The following is a 22739-nucleotide window of genomic DNA, read 5'->3' as shown; positions in this document are numbered from 1 at the left end:
AATTCCAATGGCTTAATAAAATAGCCACTTATTTCTCATCAATAAAAGGTCCAAAGCAAGACACTCTGACCAAAAGAGGATCTTCAACCAGCATGAAAGAAATCCATGTTCTGACATGTTCTGAGCATGTGAACATGTCAACTTTGGTCTGTTTATCTTTCAATTGCCTGCATTTTAGTCAGTCCAAATGGAAACAAGCATGAACAAACACCCAGGATAGGTTCTCCTAAGCCATCCATTGCACAACTGAGACACAATTGTGCTTATATCCCACAACCTGGAATCCAATTTATATAAGTATATTTACATATGAAGAAGAAGGGTAAATGTAGTTCAGCTATGCAGCCCTAAATGATAGGAAATGGGGGTTGATGAGCTGGTAAACAGGCTCTGCTTTACCGTGTGAAAATTTCATTAAGCCATTTAGTTTGTTAAAAGTATAATTTAATCTTTGAATTCAATTAGAGCAGTTCTTACTGTACTTAGTGGGTGACTAAAATGAGTCCAGGATACATCATACCTTCAAGCTGGCCTTGAATTTAGAGGGAGGTGAATATTAATTCCACAGAGGATCAGTGAATTGCCAGGGAAAGGCATATGACATCATAGGAAATATGTCTTATGGCCAAAGACCAAAGGACATGTTTTTGTCATGTATATTTTAATGACAAGGACATGTTTCCCATGAGCTACCACAAAGCAAAGTGAAGAAACATAAATAGCTCATGGAACTATTCTTTCATTTTCCAGTTTTTCCTTTTTATTCTTGGCACCTAATATAACTTTGTTTTCTTTGTACGTGGAACCTAGTGGCTGCCCCAGCAGTGAAATCAAATGATGGTTAGAGTGCATGTGAGTCAAGTCAAAGTTCAATCTTTAAAGTTGAAAGGTTAAATTTAACCATGTAGATTGGTTTTATCATCTATGATCAGGAGTTTGGGTCACTTCCTTAACCCATTAAACATTTAATTTATATCAAGCACGTACCACAGATAGGACACTATTGTACAATGTAATATAAAATTATTTTAGGGATTGTGTGTGTGTGTTTAAATATCTGACTAATGTTTAAGTTATTTAAAAAAATTATAAAATGAGAATTTCCTTGTGTTTCTGTGTATTAAATGAACAAGCAAAAATTAAGAATGTATTGAAGGACTGAAGCCTACTAATATATTTGGTACAAAATATCCTTATATTTCTGCCAAATTTATTCACTTATTGGCATTTCTATTATGACTGTAATCTTAAAATAAGCTTTCATTATTATACTCTATCAAAATCGGTGAGACATGAAATGGAAAAATATGGAGATGTATCATAAAATATTGTGCAATATCATTATAGACACTTCATATACATACATATCCACACAGAAAACTATTTGATAAAAATTGTGGGCTAATCTGAGTCTTCAGGGCTCCTCAAGGAGAGCAGAGATGTTTTACCCTGTGAAGAAATTTGCATTTCTAGGAGAAGTGAGTTATTTCGTAAAGTACATAGATTTTAATAAGCACTCTGAGAATTGGAACTGGATATTATTTCCTATTGCAGGCATGTAGTGAACCAAGGAAGCTGTTGTTGGTTGGCATGGAGCCATGAGTTGTCAATCAGCACACTGAGATGTGTCTGTGAATTGTTTGTAGTAGGCAATGTCCTTCAATACATTCTTAATTTTTGCTTGTTCATTTAATACACAGAAACACAAGGAAATTCTCATTTTATAATTTTTTAAATAACTTAAACATTAGTCAGATATTTAAACACACACACACACAATCCCTAAAATAATTTTATATTACATTGTTTTCCAATAATTGACTTACTTATTTCTTATTGAATTTTTCTTTTTAAATATAAGATATGTATTTGAAATATGGCATATTTTCTCTCTAGAGGCTTGGTTTGAACCAATTGGTGCAGTGAGTAATATTGCAACGTGTGGGGTTGATGACCTTACAGAGGTGGCCATTCTGTATTGTCTCAAACTTCAAGAAAGGACCTTCTAGAACTTAATAAAGGTTTCATGATCATCAGAATCAGAAACATCAGCAGCATTTGTATGAGTGTTCATGGAATGTCAAGTGTAATGGGAGAATTTAACATTCTTATTATAGCCAATCCTTAAATGAACATTGAAAGTAAGTATTTTTACATCTCATTATGCACATGATAAAGCCAAACGACAGGACAAGCAAGTCTAAAATACTTTATCTAACTCTAAGTTGTCCAAAATGGTAGAAATTAACCACATAAGATTCTTTAATTTTTTGAGTACTGAATTCATTTATTTATTTATGGTATGGTCTCTCGTCATTAAATCTATCCTCTTAAAATATTATAAATCGACACACAAAATCTACTTCCTTAACATATTATAACTTGAAACTTTATGTGGTAGGGAAGATAGTCCAGTGGGTAAAAGCCCTTGATTCATAAACACAAAGACTGGGATTTGAACTTCGGGACCACTGAAAGCCAGCTTAACCTGGCAGCATGGTCTTGTAATCTCGGTGTTCCCACAGTGAGATAGGAGGTGCAGACAGCAGGAGCTCCAAAAGCTCACCAGCCAGCTGGCCTAGCATGTACAACAGCTGGAAGCAAGCAAGACCCTGGGGCAAGGCAAGCCGAAGGTAGGGACTGATGGGATTGTTTGGGGTTTCTACAGGTGTGCCATTGTATGTGTGCACCCACAAACACACACAAACACAGAACTGAAAGAGTTAAAATAATCTATGAAATATAAATTGATGCATATTATAAACTGACAACATTACAAATAGACTAGAAATGTAAGAAGCTTTACATATAGTTTCAGACAGCAGAGAGAAGGTGATGTCTAAGTAAAATCCTAAAATAGTTTGTGCATATTTGGGGAAGATAAATCATGTTATGGATCCACACAATTGAAGATTGGGCACTATAGGACCATATTTGATTCACTCTATGGCAGCAAGAGCCTTCAGTGGGAAGTAGAAAGGTATAAAACCAAGATCAGAAAAGAGTCAGAAAAGTAAATAGGAGAACAGGGAAATTTTTACTGTCAAATGTGGTACATTGTTTAAAATAACTGCCTTTTTTCTTACAAGGTGAGGAGTAAACCCCTGGAAACACTGTTTCTTAGTATGAAATGTGCTGGAGGATGTCTTTCTGTAAGCTGTGAATATATGTTATTCTCATTGGTTAATAAATAAGCTGCTTTGGCCTATGGCAAGGCAGCTTAGAGGCAGGAGAGAAATCTGAGAAGAAAGAAACGGTGGAGAAAGGCGGAGTCTAGAGAGACACCAGCACCACCAGGAGAAGCAAGATGTGAGAGTATCAGTAAGCCACAGCCATGTGGCAACATATAGATAAAAAGAAATGGGTTAAGTTATAAGAGTTAGCTAGCAAGAAGCCTGCTCTAGGCCATGCAATTGGTAATTAATATAAGCCTCTGAGCAATTATTTTATAAGCAGCTGCAAACCATGGGCTTGGTAGGACCAGAGAAACTTGGGACCACAGGGCCAGGCAGGACTGGAGAAACCTTCCGACTATAGAAATGTATAAGAAACAAGCATTTTCATGGAAACTTTGTGTGGTGGCAAAACCTACTGTTCTCTTAGGTAAATCTTGCAGTCTTCATAAAAGTATATATTTTATTGAGATTGAATGGTTCTTCTCAGATACCCATTCTATTTCATTGACTACTTTGGTCAATGAGCACCATCTCAGAGCAGCAACTATCCTCCATTAGAGAAGGACCTTTACTATTATTCTAAGTTTAAATTTTGAAAACTTCATCCGCAAAACTTAACTACTTACAGAGTTATCTTGTCCTTCCTTCTTATTTTTATTTAAGTACCTGCTAAGAAGTTTCTAATTCATGGTCTGAACTCATGGGCTTATTTATTCATCAATTTATGCTCTCAATCAGAAACGCAAAACTATAACAGACTGTATGAATGGGGCCACTGAGAGTCTATTTTAATTGAAATATATACCTTTTTTTTTTCCACAGAGAGTCTCTTTGTAGCATAGGCTGGTCTTCAACTCCCACGCCTGATGCCTCAGCTATTGAGTGCTGAGACAAGAAACCCCATACCAGCAAGTGTGTTGAAATGTGCTACTTTCATAACTTTCAAGGTAGAGGGACAATAAATAATTCCATCCAAACAAACAGTGCTTAAAGATTTCACAATGTGCTGTTTCCATTTCATTTTTTGGTTGCTGTGATAAAACCACAACCAGGTACAACATTGGGGAGGAAGGATTTATTTCAGCTTACAGTTGGGGTTCCAGTCCACCATTGCAGAGAAGGCAGAGAGGCAGCCACCTGAGACACTGGTCACATTACACGCACAGATGAGAGTAAAGGGACAGTGCCCATGCTGCCTGCACACTTTCTTGCCAGCTTTCCTACTTTTGCACAGTTCAAGGAGCAGCCCTTTTAAATGGTGGCACCTGCATTCTGAATTATCCACTTCAACCGACAATCAAAACAGTCCCCCCAGACGTTCACACAGACCAGCATGGTCTATGTCATTCCTCACTGCAACTGTCTTCTCAGGTGACTCTAAGTTGTATCCTTTGACAGTAAAGTAAACTAGCACATGTGCTAATAACAGTAGTCTATAGCTCTAGACATTATCCTACATACTTCAACTAGAGATAAGTTGAATCATGTGCTCTTTCTTAAAGGAATACAAACATAAATGTTATTGGTTCTTGATTGCCATTACATTGCCATTTTGTCAACCTCAATGCAAATTAATGGTTTTCCCTTGCCAGGAAAGATGTACTTTTCACACTACTAATAAGGTATGAATACGGAGGACGCAATGTGTGCTGATATCATCTTCATGGCTTTAGGCAAGCATCTCAGAATGTACCTCTTGGCAAAGGAAAGTTACTGCATCACTGCATATTAGGGCAGGGAGCCCACTCCTGCAAATTAACCTCCTACAACCTTGCAGACACATTTTCGCATCTTGGCTGCTGAAAAATTTGCAGTACCATGACAAAGCATCCACCCTCTAGACTAGAAGACCGCATGCCTGAGAAGGCTTCTGTTTCCCCAGCTAATATATTTTGTTCAGTACAAATTATCTTTTATTGTTCCTCCTGATGGTCTACAAGAAGGATCATCTATACACAGAAAAGTTGAGAACTTATAGGCACTCTGCTTAAACAAATGGAAGCTGAATATTCAGGACTATAATATGTTTATCTATTTGGTAGTGAATTTTGAGCTCCTTGGAATATTCAGCATATTTTATAACGAACCTGGAGACTACTACCTCTACACCATTTCATAACAGAACTGACATTGGATTTATTCTAGATCTTTGAACAATGAATTGCTGATATAAAGCCAATTAACTAATTGATATGAAGGATGTTTATATTCTTATAGAGAACAAGTGCATCAACAGGAAATGACAGTAATAGGGTACTTTGATAAAAAAAAAGATTATGCAAAAAACAAGTATTTTACTTAAAATTGTTCATCTAAGTCATTTCTAAATGCTCAAATGATAATTTTGTAATGATTAAATCATGCATAGCCTTATTTTTATAATAGAAATTACATAAATTTGAAAAGATATGGAGTTGAGTTAAAACTTAAGGTGTTTACCAAGCAAATATGAGGATCTGAGTTAGGTTGTCAGAATCCATGTGAAAAGTCATGCATGGCAACCTCGGAGAGGATGAGACAGGTGGATCCCTAGAACTTGATGCTAGCCAATCCATCCTTCTCAGCGAGTTTCTGACCACTAAGAGACCCTGTGTCCGAAAAGAAAGGTATGAGAAAGGATATAGATACCTTCTGTCTTCCACACACAGTTTATATCTGTGCATGCACACCAAGACACACATGCGCCCCTACGTACACATGAACACACACAGACACACACAGACACACACACACACACACACACACACACACACACACACACACACACACACACACACACATTGTCTTGGGGTTTCTACTGCTGTGGTGAAACATCATGACCAAAAAGCAAGTTTGGGAGGAAAGAGTTCTTGGGGTATCTACTGCTGTGGTGAAACACCATGACCACAAAGCAAGTTTGGGAGGAAAGGGTTCATTGGGCTTATACTCCCACATTATTGTCATTCAGTGAAGGAAGTCAAGACAGGAACTCAAACAGAGCAGGAGCCTGGGGGCAGGACCTGATACAGAGGCCATGGAGGGGTGTTACTGGCTTGCTCAACCTGTATTCTTATTGAACCCAGGCCCACAAGCCCAGGGATGGCACCACCCACTAATTAAGAATATACTCTACAGGCTTGCCTACAGCCTGATCTGTGGAGGCATTTGTCAATCACAGTTTCCTCCTCTCAAATGAAAAAGTAAAAATCAATCTAGTCATCATAACTGACTCTTGTCAACTTTACACACAAACTCATCACCATTAAGTCACACCCTTTCTTTCTTGTTCATCTCCAAGATCACACGTTAATAAAGACATCACAATATAAATTTACAAACATAAAAAGTTTCACAGCCTTACAAGTTCAAACACTTTAAAGGTTATCTCTTTAAAAATATTGAGTCTCTTTTAAAATCAAAATTCTCTGAAAAACCCCAAATATCTGTTTTAAAAAGCTTGTAAAGTCTCTCAACAGTGGAATCACGTAAAATAAAAAATAAAGTAAGCACTTTGTTACTTCAAGAGGGAAGAACCAGGGCTAAACTCCCAACCCTGTAAATTATGGAATGCCCAATATCTAGGATCCACTCATGCTCTGAGCTCCTCCCAGGGTTTGCTCACTTCTCTGGCTCTGCACCCCCCCTCACACAGCCTGTCTCCTGGCTCCACTGATGCTGTCCTTCGTGCCATCCCATGGTGCCACCATCTCTGAAATGCTGGGTCTCCTGCTTCATCTGGTTTGTCATAGGCACTCTTCACGGTGCCAAGCCTCAACTTCTCTTCACGACCCCTTTAATCACTAATTAAGAAAGTGCGGGTATCTTTGTGGATTTCTGTGGGCCTCTCTAGCACTTTGCTTCTTCCTGTTCTCATGTGGTCTTCATTTACCATGGTCTCCTATTCCTTGTTCTCCTTCTCTGTTGTTGATCCAGCTGGGATCTCCCGCTCCCCCAAGCTCTCTTTCCCTCGACCCTCGCCTTTCATTACCCCCACTCATGTCCAGGCTGTTCATGTAGATCTCATTCTATTTCTCTGTCATTGGGCGATCCCTGTGTCTTTCTTGGGGTCCTGTTTTCCGGGTAGCCTCCCTGGTGATGTGAGTAGCAGACAATTCATCCTTGTTTCATGTCTAGTATCCTGCTATGAGTGAGTACATACCATGTTTGTCTTTCTGAGTCTGGGTTACCTCACTCAGTATGATTTTTTCTAGATCCATCCATTTGTCTGCAAACCTCATGATGCCATTGTTTTTCTCTGCTGAGTAGTATTCCATTGTGTATATGTACCACATTTTGTTTATCCATTCTTCAGTTGAAGGGCATCTGGGAGGCATCCAGGCAGTGGGACCAGATCTTGTGCTCATTGCATGAGTTGGCTGTTTGAAACCTGGGGCCTATGCAGGATTGTTTGGCTCGGCCTGGGAGGAGGGGACTAGACCTACCTGGACTGAGACTACCAGGTTGACCTCAGTCTGTGGGGAAGGCTTTGCCCTGGAGGAGATGGGAATGGGGGGGGGGGCGTTGGGGGGAAGGTGAAGGGGACGGGAGGGGGGAGAACAAGGGAATCCGTGACCGATATGTAGAACTGAATTGTATTGCAAAATAAATTAAAATAAATTAAAAAAAAAAAAAAAAAAAGAAAGTGCTTTACAGGATGGCTCACAGCCCGATCTTATGGAGGCAGTTTCTCAATAGAGGTTTTCTCTACTTAGATGACTAGAGTTTGGTCAAGTTGACATAAATGTAGCCAGCACACATACAATATTAAAAGATGTTTCCCTCAATAGCCTTCCTATTATTATTATCTAAAAATAATATGAACATATCAAAATTTCCTAGTTTTGTTCTCCAATAGAGCATATGTCATGGATGCATTACAGCTCAAAGCTAATTCTCCTTCCATATAAGCACACCCTTGAAGGTTTGTGGAAAACAGATATTGAAACAACTCTCACATTTTTGTTCAGGCTCACACAGTAGAAGACATATATGTTGTCAAATAACTATCATTTGGAAAATTATATGAGAGATGCATCATAGTGCAAAATTTCTAAAATTGTGTCATTAGCTTTAGAATGGGGGATTATCCAAGCACACATGTAAATAGATTCACAGACTATAAAAAGCCTCTTGACCATGGGACATATGTGTTAGTTATATGTTGAGTTTTTTAGCCTGTATCCTTAGAGTCTTCTTTCTATCATTTCATGTCCATTTTTTTCCTTCAGTTTTCATAACTGCGCTGGCCATTTCCTTTAACAAGGTCTTCAGAAGAGTGTGCACCTGTGTGTATTATATACTTTGAAGTATGTTCACATGACATAAAAACTCTATGTAAGAATATGAAAGGAAACTCTGAAAGTCCTTTATAGCAAATGCAAATGCCAAAAAAAGCTTGCATTAGACAAGGTTCTTGGTTGCAAATTCAAACTGCTTCACTATACCGTAAGCATAAAGGAAGTTTATAAATATGGGAAATGAAGACTCTAACAAATAATGAGTGATAGATAGTTGGAAACAGTTGGAGAACAGGAGTAACACAGCTCTCTCTCTCTCTCTCTCTCTCTCTCTCTCTCTCTCTCTCTCTCTCTGTTTTTCCCTCTCTCTCCCTCTCTCCATTCTACTCTTCTTTGTAAGGACTTCATTGCCACTCTGGCCAGGGCAGTTCTTAACAATTCCAACTCATTATTTGCCTTTTACTAATTAATCCCAGATGTATTTAGTTCTGCATACTCTATATATGCTGTTCATGTTTCCTTTGGCTCTATATTATACACCAAACTCTTGTGCACTTTTTTGTCTCAGATGATCAACTATTATTTATTTAGAAATTATTTGTATTTTACTTTCTTCAAGGAGTGTTCACTGATCACTTGAGACCAGTATTCTTAATGACACACTCATGACACCATCTGTCTTAGGCTCTGCTCATATTAGTTATAAGGCTGTCATTAGACTGGTTTTTATTTCTATATCTCAGCATGGAATATAATGTCTCTCACATTGTGGACGATTGACTGCTGGGTCTACAGGTAAAATCCTGTGGTCCTAGCTACACAGTAAGCTGAGGGAGGATGATCACAAATTCCATATCTTGTTATCCTACAAAATGAGTTCAGTGTTAGATGATGTAACTTAGTAATAAAACCTGCCTCACATACAAAATAAAAATGTTAGATCTATAACTATGTGGTACAGTGCTTACCAGCATGCTCAAAGTCCTGGGTTTAGTCTCTAGAACTAAAAAAAAAAGTAGATGACGAGTAGAGCGAGATACACCACAAAAGTATGTGAACAATGGAGAGACACCAAAATAGTAGATGACCAATAGAGATACATCCCTCAAAAGTCTCATGTTCATAAAAAAAAAATCTTCCTTTTACAGGTAATTGTTTAAAATATTCAGTATTGTTAGCTATCTGTTAAGTGCAAATTAAAAACTATCCAGAGATTCCATCTCATTCTTTAGAGGGGTAATGATTAAGAAAGCAAATGACAGCAAATGCTGCAGAGGCTATGGGGCAAAAGGAATGCCTATCCACTTTTGGGGGTTCCATCATGTGGAAACTAGTATGGAAATTCCTTTCAAAGCTAAAGGTGGATCTACCATATAGTCCATATCATATCTATCATATTATAACATGCCTGCCTATTTACCCAAAGGTCTCTAGGCCTATATTTCTCAGGACTACTTGTATATTGCTTTCAATTGAAGTACTATTCATAATAGCAGTGTATATAGAACTGTGAGTGACTTTTGTTACAGAATATTTAACTATGCAAAGATGCATTGCATTTGTTTAACTATACAAAGATGCATTACATTTGTTTATGATGCATTTGTTTTAATTATGTAAAGATGTGTTGTTTTTGCTTGTGCTTCATGTGTTTAACTAGATAAAGATGTGTTGCTGTTTTACCTTGCCTGCCTAAGGACTCTGATTGGTCTAATAAAAAGCTGAATGACCAAAAGCTAGGCAGAGGAGGGACAGGCAAGGCTGGCAGGCAGAGAGAAATGGGGAACCAGCCAGCCAGGCAGGGGCCAGCCAGCCAATAACCAGCCAGCTAACCAGGAGCCAGCCAGCCAGTGGGCCAGGAGCCAGCCAGGCAGTCACGGAGGAAGCAGGAAGAAAGATGGACAGCATGTAGATAAGGTAAATGAACCTCAGAACAGCACATAGATTAATAGAAATTCACTAATTTAAGTTTTTAAAAAAACTAGCTAGAAACAAGCTTAAGCTAAGGCCGAACATTCATAATTAATAAGTCTCTGCATCTTTATTTGGGAGTTGGTTGGCAGCCCAAAGAAATAATTCCAACTACAGACTTTTCTTGGGGAAATGTAAGCAAATGTCTATTCGCACCAGATGAGAATTAATCTGTCCCAGTACAGTAAACCAATGAGTTGATTGGATTTACATATAGGAAAAATGAGTGGCTCCAAGTCAGCTGCGGTACTGACAAGCAGGCCCGGCAGATGGAACTACTCACAAAGGAGACATCCTTGCAGGCCTGCTCCACTGGGAAAGTCCCTCCTCTCAGCAGTTGTGTGCTGGTTTTGTAAGCAGTTTTTATTGATTAAATATAAAATGAAAATGTTATATGTTAGTAACCTTGAAAACACTGTCCTAATTTCCCACTCCTTATGCATCCCACCTCTTTTCTTCTAGTATTAGTATGTAAAGTTTTTGCTTCTACCAAAACATTCAGCATTAATTTACTTTAGCAAGTTATCTGTGCTTAGAAAAAAAATGTTTCTTTTCTGAAATTAAGTGTCAATTGGGACTTCATACAGAATGTCATAATGTCTTCTTAGTCATTATACATTGTAAAGCTTGGGAAGACTCAAACAATAAAATAAAAATCAAAATAGAATAAAAACCCAAACTAAAAGAAATGTGTGGGGTCTGTGTTCTCATCCATGACTGGCAAGTTGCTATCTCTGCTTTCCAGGATTCCACACCCTGTGTGTGGGTTAAAAAAACACAAAAGAAAGCCAAGGCCTGACTCACATTTATATAGTAAAGTTGAAAGAATGGCTGCTGAAGCTGACACCATTCACGGTGTCTCCTACAGGGAACTACTGACTTTGTCAAGTCACATAACATCCTGTTTGTGTTTGTTTCCTCTCAAGATAATGGTAAGAATTTTGCATGGAATGGTGTCAGATACACACTAGACATCAATTATCTCAGGTATAAAATAAAACAATCGGTCTAGATTATTGAAATACACATTTCATCCTTGATTATTTCACAGTAAATGTTTCTTTTTATACTTAGGATTCCTTACATCTTTTCTTTGTATGGGTTAAGAGAAAAGAACAGGAACACAGACAAAGCAAAGTGGCAATAAACCTACATTAACTATGTTTTATACTCTTATCAAAACCAAAGCCCATGTTAGGGTTATAATTTAAATTATATTCATATAATCATAGTAATGCATGAAATTTACAGTTTTTTTTCTAAAAATAGAAATAGGTGACATTACTTTTTTTATTTTTTAAATTTTTTATTTTTATTTTTATTTTGCAATACAATTCAGTTCTACATATCAGCCACGGATTCCCTTGTTCTCCCCCCTCCCGCCCCCCTCACCTTCCCCCCAGCCCGCCCCCCATTCCCATCTCCTCCAGGGCAAAGCCTCCCCTGCGGACTGAGATCAACCTGGTAGACTCAGTCCAGGAAGGTCCAGTCCCCTCCTCCCAGGCCGAGCCAAGCAATCCTGCATAGGCCCCAGGTTTCAAACAGCCAACTCATGCAATGAGCACAGGACCCGGTCCCACTGCCTGGATGCCTCCCAAACAGATCAAGCCAATCGACAATCTCACCTATTCAGAGGTCCTGATCCAGTTGGTGACCCCTCAGCCATTGGTTCATAGTACATGTGTTTCCATTCGTTTGGCTATTTGTCCCTGTGCTTTATCCAAACTTCGTCTCAACAATTCTCGCTCATATAAACCCTCCTCATTCTCGCTAATTGGACTCCCAGAGATCCACCCGGGGCCTAACCATGGATCTCTGCATCCAGATCCCTCAGTAGTTGGATGAGATTTCTAGCACGACAATTAGGGATGAGAATAGGAAGAAGCAAAGTGCTAGAGAGGCCCACAGAAATCCACAAAGATACCCCCACAACAGACTGTTGGCAATGGTCGAGATACAGCCCGAACTGACCTACTCTGGTGATGGGATGGCCAAACACCCTAATTGTCGTGCTAGAAATTTACCATTTTAAAAGAATAACCATTGTAGAAATAACAAAAATTTCAATGTATTTTAGGGTTTTATAATTATTATATATTGCTGGCTCCAGCTGATACTTGGCTTACACTAAGAAAAAGTCAGCAACAGAAATAACTGCTTCAATAAGTCTTGACACTTTGAGTATTTATACAGATATTCAGAGCAGTCATTTCTAATCTTCAAAGTGACTAGGAAAATAACTCTTTATTATAAAAGGAAAGCAGATGGCCTATTAAGTAATTTCATTTTGTTCCAGTTTACTTTTGAATAAAACCAGGAATGAGGCATTCACCCACTTAAAAGTGTGTGGCAACTTAAATTCAAAATAATATAAAAATATTCTGGTAGCTTGGATATTGCTTAATGGAGAAACTAACAGTATACGAGTGAACAAAATTTAGTAAAGTGCTTTCAGAGTAGTAAATATATTCCTACTTCACTACAGACATTGTTTTATAGTTGTAACTAGACATAAGGTTTAACTTTTCTGCATTGTTTACACATCTTTTTAAGAACAGCATGCACAAACTTCAAAGAGATGCTATCTCAATATTTGGTTCAACTTAAGTATGATGTCACAACATTGATAATTTTTGGAAATTTGTTCATAGACTCTCAAAGAATTAATACTAGGAACAAGAAATTTTGCAAGGTGCATTTGTTTGTTAGGGTTGTTATAACAAATATCACCTACTAGGTGGCTACAATTAGCAAAATGTATTATTCACAGTTCTGAATGTTCCAAGTATCAGTTCTAAATTTGACACCTGTAGTTTTTCTGAGAACTTCCTTCTTGGCTTCTAGGCTACAGAAAACCTTTTTTTGGTGTCTCCACACAGCCATTTAAATTAGCTGGTTAGCTGTGTCTTACAACAATGCTGGACACCCTGGTTCAGAGAAACAGCACATGATCTCATTTTCTCTTCATTATTTTTCTCAATAATATATCTCATTCTAAGGTGTTAGAATTTAGCACTACAACGTGAATTTTGGGCAGGCACAATTCAGACTGTGAGAGATAGTAAAGTGTACTTCAGAACCATATTACTTCATTGAATATAATAAAGAATGTGTTCTGTGACATAGTGAAAGTAAGCTTTCACAAAGATGCTTAGTATATGTAAAAGTCCTTGATCCTTTATGACCATATAGGTAAAAGGTGTCTGGAATATTCCATGGTAACATTAAGAAGAACATATTAAGGAAGAGCAAATTTAGTGATGTCTCTGTTGGATAGTTTTATGTCAACTTGACACAAGCCAGAATTATCTGAAAGGAGGAAATTTCAATTGGGGAAATGCCTCCATGAGATCTCGCTGTAGGACATTTTCTTAATTTGTGATGAACGGAGGAGGGCTCAGACCCCTCTGTGGTCTGTGCATTAGCTCCTGCTTCTAGGTTCTTGCCCTGTTTGAGTTTCTGTCCTGGCTTCCTTCAAAGAGGGACTACAGTGTAGAAGTGTAAGCCAAATATAAACCCTTCCTCCCCCGCCCAACTTGCTTTTCATCATGGTGTTTCATCACAGCAATGGAAACCATAACTAAGACAATGTCTAAGCAAACCTTCTGAAAGAAATGGACCCAGAGCTTAGCAGAATGAAGGGAGATAGGAGGAAAGAATAAAAAAGACATTTCAGGAGAGTAAGATAATATAACCGGTGACATATATTCAGACAAAACACATGGCAATAATCAAGATACAGGGATAAATTACTTTGGCTATACTAAAAGGTCATTGAAAGCATTCTGCTACAGAAAATAATATTAAGAAGATTAAACTGGCAACAGAGTGCTGAATAGATTACAGTGGGAGATCCCAGAGACCAATTAGAATATTAATGCAATAAATTCAGACAAGTCATATTGACCTGGATGATGACATTGGAAGCAAAGAGTGTTGAGTATGCAGAAGTGATTGAAAAGGAAGTGATGAGATGGCATTTACATAACAAACTGACTTTATAGGAACACTCAAAATATTCTATTTAATTAATAATTAACTAGTTAAATATTCTAACTTAACTAGTTAAATATCATTAAAGCAGGAGAGATGAAGTTAAAATTTAGACAGATGAAAGCATGTTAGGTTATCTGCATGAAAATATCCACTATGAAGCTAGAAAAGAGAAACGAAAGACTTGGAGGAAACCCAAAGTCAGGCCATGAGTTTAAGAGTGGAGTAGATAAGAAATCATGTAAGCAGTAGAGAATGGGTGATTGATGATCTGAAAAATGGAATCAGTAAAAAAGGCCTTGAAAGTAGCATAAAGATGAGGTCATATAAATTTGGGGACATGTTGATGACCAGTGAAAGGAAAGAAGGCAAGCATTCCAAATGGCCATTGGTATTGTGTTGAAATTATTAAGGCAATGGTGGCAAAATATTAGTTTCAAATCCTAAAATCACTGTAGAAAATGGGGAGGGTCTTGTTAACAAGTGAGATAAAACCAAGGATGTATTAAAAATAAGTTCCACTGATTAGCATTTTCTAATGGTGAGATTAGAAATAATCAACTATTTTTATTCTGTATCTGTTGTGGGATGTTTTGTATGCTGTGAATGTGTTGCTCTGATTGGTTGATAAATAAAGTGCTGATTGGCCAGTAGCCAGGCAGAAAGTATAGGCAGGATAATCAGACAAGTATAATTTTGGGAAGAGGAAGGCTGAGTCCCACCATCCAGGGAGCAGCATGCAATGGCACACAGGTAAAGTCATGGAACACGTGGCAACATGTAGATTACTAGAAATGGGCTGAGTTTAAGTGTAAGAGCTAGTCAGTGGTAGGCCTGACCTAATAGCCTACCACTAACAAGCATGTACATAAACAGAAAAATAACTTGGTTCTTCATACTTGGAAAAGAAAGTGAGTAATTTGGTGTAGATATTCATGGGTAACCATAGGATCTTTGTTTTAATTAATATAAGCCTCTGTGTGTTTACTTGGGTCTGAGCAGCTGTGGACCAGGTAGGACACAGAAAAACTTTCAGCTACATGTATCCACAAATCTCTACCAATATTGATGCTAGGGAGACTATGACAGAGCATTCTTGTGATGCATAAATCTAATTAATCTTCTCAATAAAAATCAGGAGTCAGAAATTGGAGTAAAAACCTGAAAAATCAGAGAAGCAGGTTAGCAGCTATAGTCACTTCCTACCTTTCTGGTTCCTCTGACCAAAAGGGCTGAGATCCTGTCTCAGCCCTGCCTTACAACTTCCTGTCCCTCTCTCTTCAGTCTTCCAATCCTCTATGTTTAATTAGTGGCTAGCTCTGCCCTCTGCCTCCAAGCAAGCTTTATTTTTCAGAACACAAACAAAATATTGCACAATATTCTTGTAACTGGTTAATTAGAGCAGTATATGTTTTGTCTTGATATAAAGGATACTATTGTTTTTGTTGGGAAGACATTCATTACATTCCTCTAAAGAAGGCAGTATAATTCTGTACATACTTTCCTAAGCATGAACATCCTAAATTTAAAATATCTGAGAGCAGAGTCCAGTCAAAGGGAGAGAAGAGGGATTCTATGAGCAAGGGGCATCAAGATCATGATGGGGAAACCTACAGAGACAACCGAACCAAACTAGTGGGAACTCATGAACTTTAGACCAACAGCTGTGGAGCCTCCATAGGACTGGACTAGGTCCTCTGCATAGGGGAGACAGTTGTGTATCTTGATCTGCTTAAGAGGACCCCAGTCAGTAGGATCAGGATCCATCCCTGGTGCATGAATTGGCTTTTTGGAGCTCACTACCTATGGTGGGACACCTTGCACAACCTTGATGCAGGAGGAGGGGCTTGGAACTGCCTCAACTGAATGTACCAGTCTCTGCTGACTGACCATGGGAAGCTTTACCTTGTTGAGGAGGGAATGGGAATGGGGGCTGGGAAGATGGCATGTAGGGGGGGAGGATGGGAGGGAAGGCTGGGGTTCAGGAGGAGGGAAGAGAGGGGGACCTGTGGTTGGTATGTAAAATGAATAAAAATATCTTAATAAAAAATAATAAAAAATAAAATAAAATGAGAACTAATGAAATCAATAATTATTTTAACTTGGTATGCAAGCACATTGTATACATATTCACAAGCATGTACATAAACAGAAAAATAACTTGGTTCTTCATACTTTGAAAAGAAAGTGAGTAATTTGGTGTAGATATTCATGGGTAACCATAGGATCTTTGTGAATAACATGGATCAAAAATGAAAATAAAACAATGTGTTGGCCTCTACAAATACCAGGGACGGCAGGATAATGATCCGTGTGAGGCCAGAATTAAGTCCCATTCAACACAACTCAGCAGGCAATGCTGGTTCAGACTTCTAGAGTCTGACACCAGGCACTTTATTGTAAGCATATTTAAGTACAGCAAAATTTTGGGGAAAATGTTCCCTATTGTAACACAATCCACTGTGGAAGCATATTTAAGTACAGCAAAATTTTGGGGAAAATGTTCCCTATTGTAACACAATCCACTGTGGACAAGGAAGCATAATTACATTTGAACTCTTCTTAAAGAACATGTCATTCCTTCCATGAGGATGGGTTCTAGAGATAGGCTACATGTATTTTCTTAAGAGCCTAGGGGAGGATCTGCTGTGGTTTTGGTCATATAGATTGTATATAGATCACCTGGGCTGTTAGCCACCTCCAGTTTTGGTTGTGAGAGCTTGGGGAAAATACTGACCATACAGATAATGCAAAGGTCACCTAGACTATTAGCAACCTTTGGTCCTGCCTGTGGGAATTTGGTATGGCCTCACCCCACAGACATCACAAAGATCACCTAGGCTATCAACCACCTCCATTCTCAGCCTTACGGGTAGAAAAAATGTTATACATCTTTTCCTTTGAAAAGATAATCCTTCATGTTTAACATCCTGATTTCCTTAGTGCTATCTATGAGTACAAGAACTTTTGTGCTCCCAACAACACTACCTTGTGAATCTCTGAAACCACCTAAGCTGTTGTGTGTGTCCATGTATTATCATATATAATATGCTAACATGTGCATGACTGTTTCCATGTATCGTATATAACAGGGTTGATGATATAATGAGTCTACTCTTAGCCCTTTGTGTATTGCTTTCTGGGGAAATAAGTGGGAGAAAATCTCATAATATCCAAAGATGTATATGAATATTTTTATGTAATTGCATATTTCTAACAACAATTTGAGTATTTGTAATGAATTAAAATACTTACAAAACTCACATCATAAAAATAAGTCTGTATTTTCTAAGTGTTCATTTGCCCTGTTTCACAAACAAAATTCTACATTACAAGGTTGAGAAAATACTAAGATATGTTATCACTATTATATATATTGCATTTGTATGTAGTATTATATCAGTGAGAAGTGGGGTTAATGTACCTTTGAATAATTTTAATTTTATTTATGATCACATTTCTCCATACTTTGCATGTTCTCAAAAATAGTTCACCATATTTCATTTTATTTTCATACATAATCTTGGATCCCCTAAAAGTGAGGGCTTATGAGGGAGAAAAGGTACACCTTAGAGGTTCTTATTAAATAAATGCTGGGTATAATATATTAGGACCTTAGCCCTGAGTGATCCTCTATCTTTGTGGTGAAAATTCACCAGCTGTAGGAAGCTATGGTGATAATTTATTTGTGCTGAAATGTGGTTTTATTTCTATGTTAATAAATAAAGTTTGTCTGGAGATCAGAGGTCATAGCGAGCCAGGGAAAGCAGTCTGGTGGTGGTAGCCCATGCCCTAAATCTGGTCGCATGGCAGGCAGAGTATCTGTGTGGTCAAGGACACAGCCAAGCATGGTGAGACAAGCCTTTAATCCCAGTACCAACCATAGAGACCTGGAGGTCTGTATAGACAGGCAGTGATGAGGAAGTTATGTGTTTGGGTTTAGAGTCAATGAGAAGGCACAACAGAAAGGCAATAAAAAGACAGGTCAGGCAGGAAGAAACTCTCTGGAGGATCAATGGCGGTGAAGTGGTAAGATAAGGTAGTTGTGACTCTTTGATTTCTTTGTCTATTACCTCTGTATTTAGCTCTGTGTTTCTTATTTACTAAGACTGTTTAGAATTTCATCTACAGGAAGCAGCAAGCATTTCTGAGCAATGTGAACCAGCTGGAGCTCATGTGCTTCTGCAGAGTAGAACAAATAACTAAATTCTGTAGAGCCACATGAACAATGTTGGTGAGATATGTCAACAATGTATAGATTGAGCATGAAAGTTTCAGTTCTATGAGTTTTTAAAAGCATCAAATTAGCTCAGCTATGTTCATGTCGGCATTGTTTGTAATAGCCAGAACCTGGAAACAACCTAGATGCCCTTCAACTGAAGAATGGATAAATAAAATGTGGTACATATACACAATGGAATACTACTCAGCAGAGAAAAACAATGACATCATGAGGTTTGCAGGCAAATGGATGGATCTAGAAAAAATCATTCTGAGTGAGGTAACCCAGACTCAGAAAGACAAACATGGTATGTACTCACTCATAGCAGGATACTAGATGTGGAACAAGGATGACTGGACTGCTACTCACATCACCAGGGAGGCTACCTGGAAAACAGGACCCCAAGAAAGACATGGGGATCACCCAATGACAAAGAAATGGATGAGAGCTACATGAACAACCTGGACATGAGTGGAGGTAATGAAGGGCGAAGGTCAAGGGAAAGAGAGCCTGGGGGAGCGGGAGATCCCAGCTGGATCAACAACAGAGAGGGAGAACAAGGAATAGGAGACCATGGTAAATGAAGACCACATGAGAATAGGAAGAAGCAAAGTGCTAGAGAGGTCCATAGAAATCCACAAAGATATCCCCACAACAGACTGCTGGCAATGGTCGAGATACAGCCCGAACTGACCTACTCTGGTGATGGGATGGCCAAACACCCTAATTGTCATGCTAGAAACCCCATCCAATGACTGAGGGAACTGGATGCAGAGATCCACAGCTAGGCCTCCAGGAGTCCATTTGGCGAGAAAGAAGAGGGTTTATATGAGCGAGAATTGTTGAGACGAAGGTTGGATAAAGCACAGGGACAAATAGCCAAACTAATGGAAACACATGAACTATGAACCAATGGCTGAGGGGCCCCCAACTGGATCAGGCCCTCTGAATGGGTGAGATTGTTGATTGGCTTGATCTGTTTGGGAGGCATCCAGGCAGTGGGACCGGGTCCTGTGCTCATTGCATGAGTTGGCTGTTTGAAACCTGGGGCTTATACAGGGTTGTTTGGCTCGGCCTGGGAGGAGGGGACTGGACCTTCCTGGACTGAGTCTACCAGGCTGATCTCAGTCCTCCCCGGGGGAGGCTTTGCCCTGGAAGAGGTAGGAATGGGAGGTATTCTGGGGGGAAGGGGAAGGAGGCGGGAGGGGGGAGAACAAGGGAATCCATGGCTGATATGTAGAACTGAATTGTATTGCAAAAAAAAATAATAAAATTAAATTAAAAAAAAAGAAAATAGGGTACATTTCACATTGAAAAAATAAATTCATGAGCCTAATATTTGGGGTTGAGGATTTACTTCAGCTTTACACAGCTTGCTTAACAAACATAAAGCTCTTAGTTCTTTCCCAAAAAACAAACAAACAAACAAACTGAAGCAAAACCTCATAATCCAAACTGACTTTAATCCTAAATGTTCTTATAAATCATGTTATCAGTCATTTCAATGGATAGTTTGAGGATGCATACTAAACTTACATAGATTTTCATAGGTATCTCTTTATGTTCTAGTATAACTAGAGAAGATCATAGGATTTATTCTCACTATTAACAAACTAGTTATCAAATGCTTTGATCAGTTAGCAACATTCAACAACAACAAGAACAATATATAAATTATTTTTCTTTTTTCACAACCTCATTTATGTATACAGTATACAGACAGGACACTTGATGAAGTGCAGCTTGGCTATTCTCAAATTTAGTTAATAAATATTAATACATTTCAGAAGCTGTGTAATGCCTGCTGACCATGATGCTGAATTATGAATATACTATGACACATTTGGTACAGTATCAGTTTGGGTGCCAATGTAAAATTCAAGTGTTGTTGGATGAGACATTGGATCTTCTATGTAATACACCACAAAGAAAGCATTGGAGATAAATGGGGGCTGGAGATATGCACTATTTTAAAGCACTTTGACACACACTGAATGTCTACCACAAGTTGATCTAGTGGGAATGGAAATGTATTTAACGTCTACTACATATGTTGCCATGTATCTGGTGGGCCATTCACCCTTATTGTAATATTTGACTCTATATATAGGCTCTTTCCATACAAGGAAAGATAGCAAGGTGTATTTGTGTGTGCATGCTCAAGTGTATGTTTTATTTTTAAACAGACTTTACCTCATTTTCATTTGAGAAAAGACATTCTTTATGAGGATCAGTCTTCCAAAATAGAAATAAAAAAATGTATTATAATTTTAGCTATTGTATATTTAGGTACAGGGAGAACCAAACATAGTTTCTACTTTTCTGAACATTAGAATTATACGAACATTTTACTGTGTTTCCTTTTTACACTGACTTAATCATTAGTATTATTTTTAATACAAGATCACCAAAGAATCTTGGATCTAGTGATGACATTGACACAAAATGCCTTGAGAACACACCATCCTTTGCTGACATAGAAGTTCGCAGCATGGTTCTAAAATTCACTCTATTTTTCTATCAGCATCATTCTGTGGAGTGTCAGAATGCTGACTTTCACAGATGACAGCTGCCATTCAGATACATCATATACATATGGGTGTCCACTAGATTAGATAGCCTGTTACTTCACATATGTCTTCTCTGGGCAGCATTTAAGCAGAGAAGGTACGGTAGCAAAAGATGAAATGTACTGCTGAACGCTGAAACAGGACCATGGGAACCTGAGGGTCAGAGTGAACTGTATAACTATTACCAAGGTATGAACCATAAGTCCCAGCAGATTCAAATATCTGAGTTTACCTGAATGTAAATTGTAAGGTAATATCCAATAGTCTAAAGATTTCTGTATGAATGAAGAAGTAAGAACTTTCATATCATAGTACTAAGTAGGCTGCTTTGTTTTTAGGTAGAAATTTATTTTTATTTAAATATTGACCTTATGAGGAGTTTCTCAAGCAAAAGCCACTCATTGAGACATTTATTTCATGACTGGTCTGGAATGATCACTTTATGAAAATCAATCTAAATGAAGCACATTTCCAGACATGGCTAAACAGCTCAGTGACTCCTGTTCAGCCACAGGCATTTGCTTTATGCTCCAGTAGTGGATATTAAGTGCTTTTTATGTAACTACTTTCATGGACTAAACAAACAACCTCTACCATTCCTAGTGAACAATACCATGTCCTTTCCTCATTAAATCATGTTGAGAATGTCACAAGGTGAAATTTTACACTTTCGAAATATTGTATCTTCCAGGGCATTTGTCAACTTCCATTCAACTACGCTGTGATTGGAACAAAATAAAATACAACAATATCTGACATAAACATAGTGATCCAATTTAACATAAATAAATTTTGTGTAGCAAAGTGTGTACTTGTCATTTGTGATATGGATACAAATTTCTTTCTCTTACAGTCTACTTAAAACATCACTTTTGTTATGGGTTGCAATGTGTCTGTACTTTTTTTTATGTCAAACACCCCCTATTCCCTATACTTCCAATTGGAATGTATTTGGAGACAACACCACTGGAAGAGACAATTTATTTAAATGGATGTCTAGTGTACAAACTCTAATCCATTGTGACTGTTTTCCATATAAGAAGGGAAAATCAAAGAAACAAAAAAAGGCTGCATTCACATGGATTGGTGTTCATGAGAAGTAGCACCAACAGGGAGGCCATCGAAAGTCAAGGAGGAAGTCCTGGAACAGACCAGAATTGTCCTTGGAGGAAACTACCCAGCAAACCTTGATCTTGAACATCCATCTTCTAGAGCTATGAGGAAATTAATTTTGTTGTTAAAGTCATACTGTCCCTGGTTGTCAATAGAGTTTCTAGAACATTACCAATGCTCTGTGGCTGCTGATGAATGACTTCTACTCTTGGAGGAAACTGCTAGCTTGTTCTCCAGTCCAAGGCTTCTGAAGGAAATCTTGTACAACTTTCCTTTCCAAATACCTGTCCTAGAACACTGAAACTGTAGTTCAAAATAGTTTAGTGCAGGGCATGGGGTTGTGGGGCACTAATGTTGATATATAAAATTCTTGTGTAGTCACTTTATGTATCCATGGTGTACCAGTACCAAAACCAAGTGATGTTAAGATCCCTATGTAGAAATGACAGTATTTTTGTGTAGCCCATAACCATTTCCT

The sequence above is a fragment of the Peromyscus californicus genome, unplaced genomic scaffold (assembly GCF_007827085.1).
Source record: "Peromyscus californicus insignis strain IS unplaced genomic scaffold, ASM782708v3 Scaffold_11__1_contigs__length_118956290, whole genome shotgun sequence".
NCBI classification, from domain to species: domain Eukaryota; kingdom Metazoa; phylum Chordata; class Mammalia; order Rodentia; family Cricetidae; genus Peromyscus; species Peromyscus californicus.
This window is presented reverse-complemented; position numbering follows the sequence as displayed.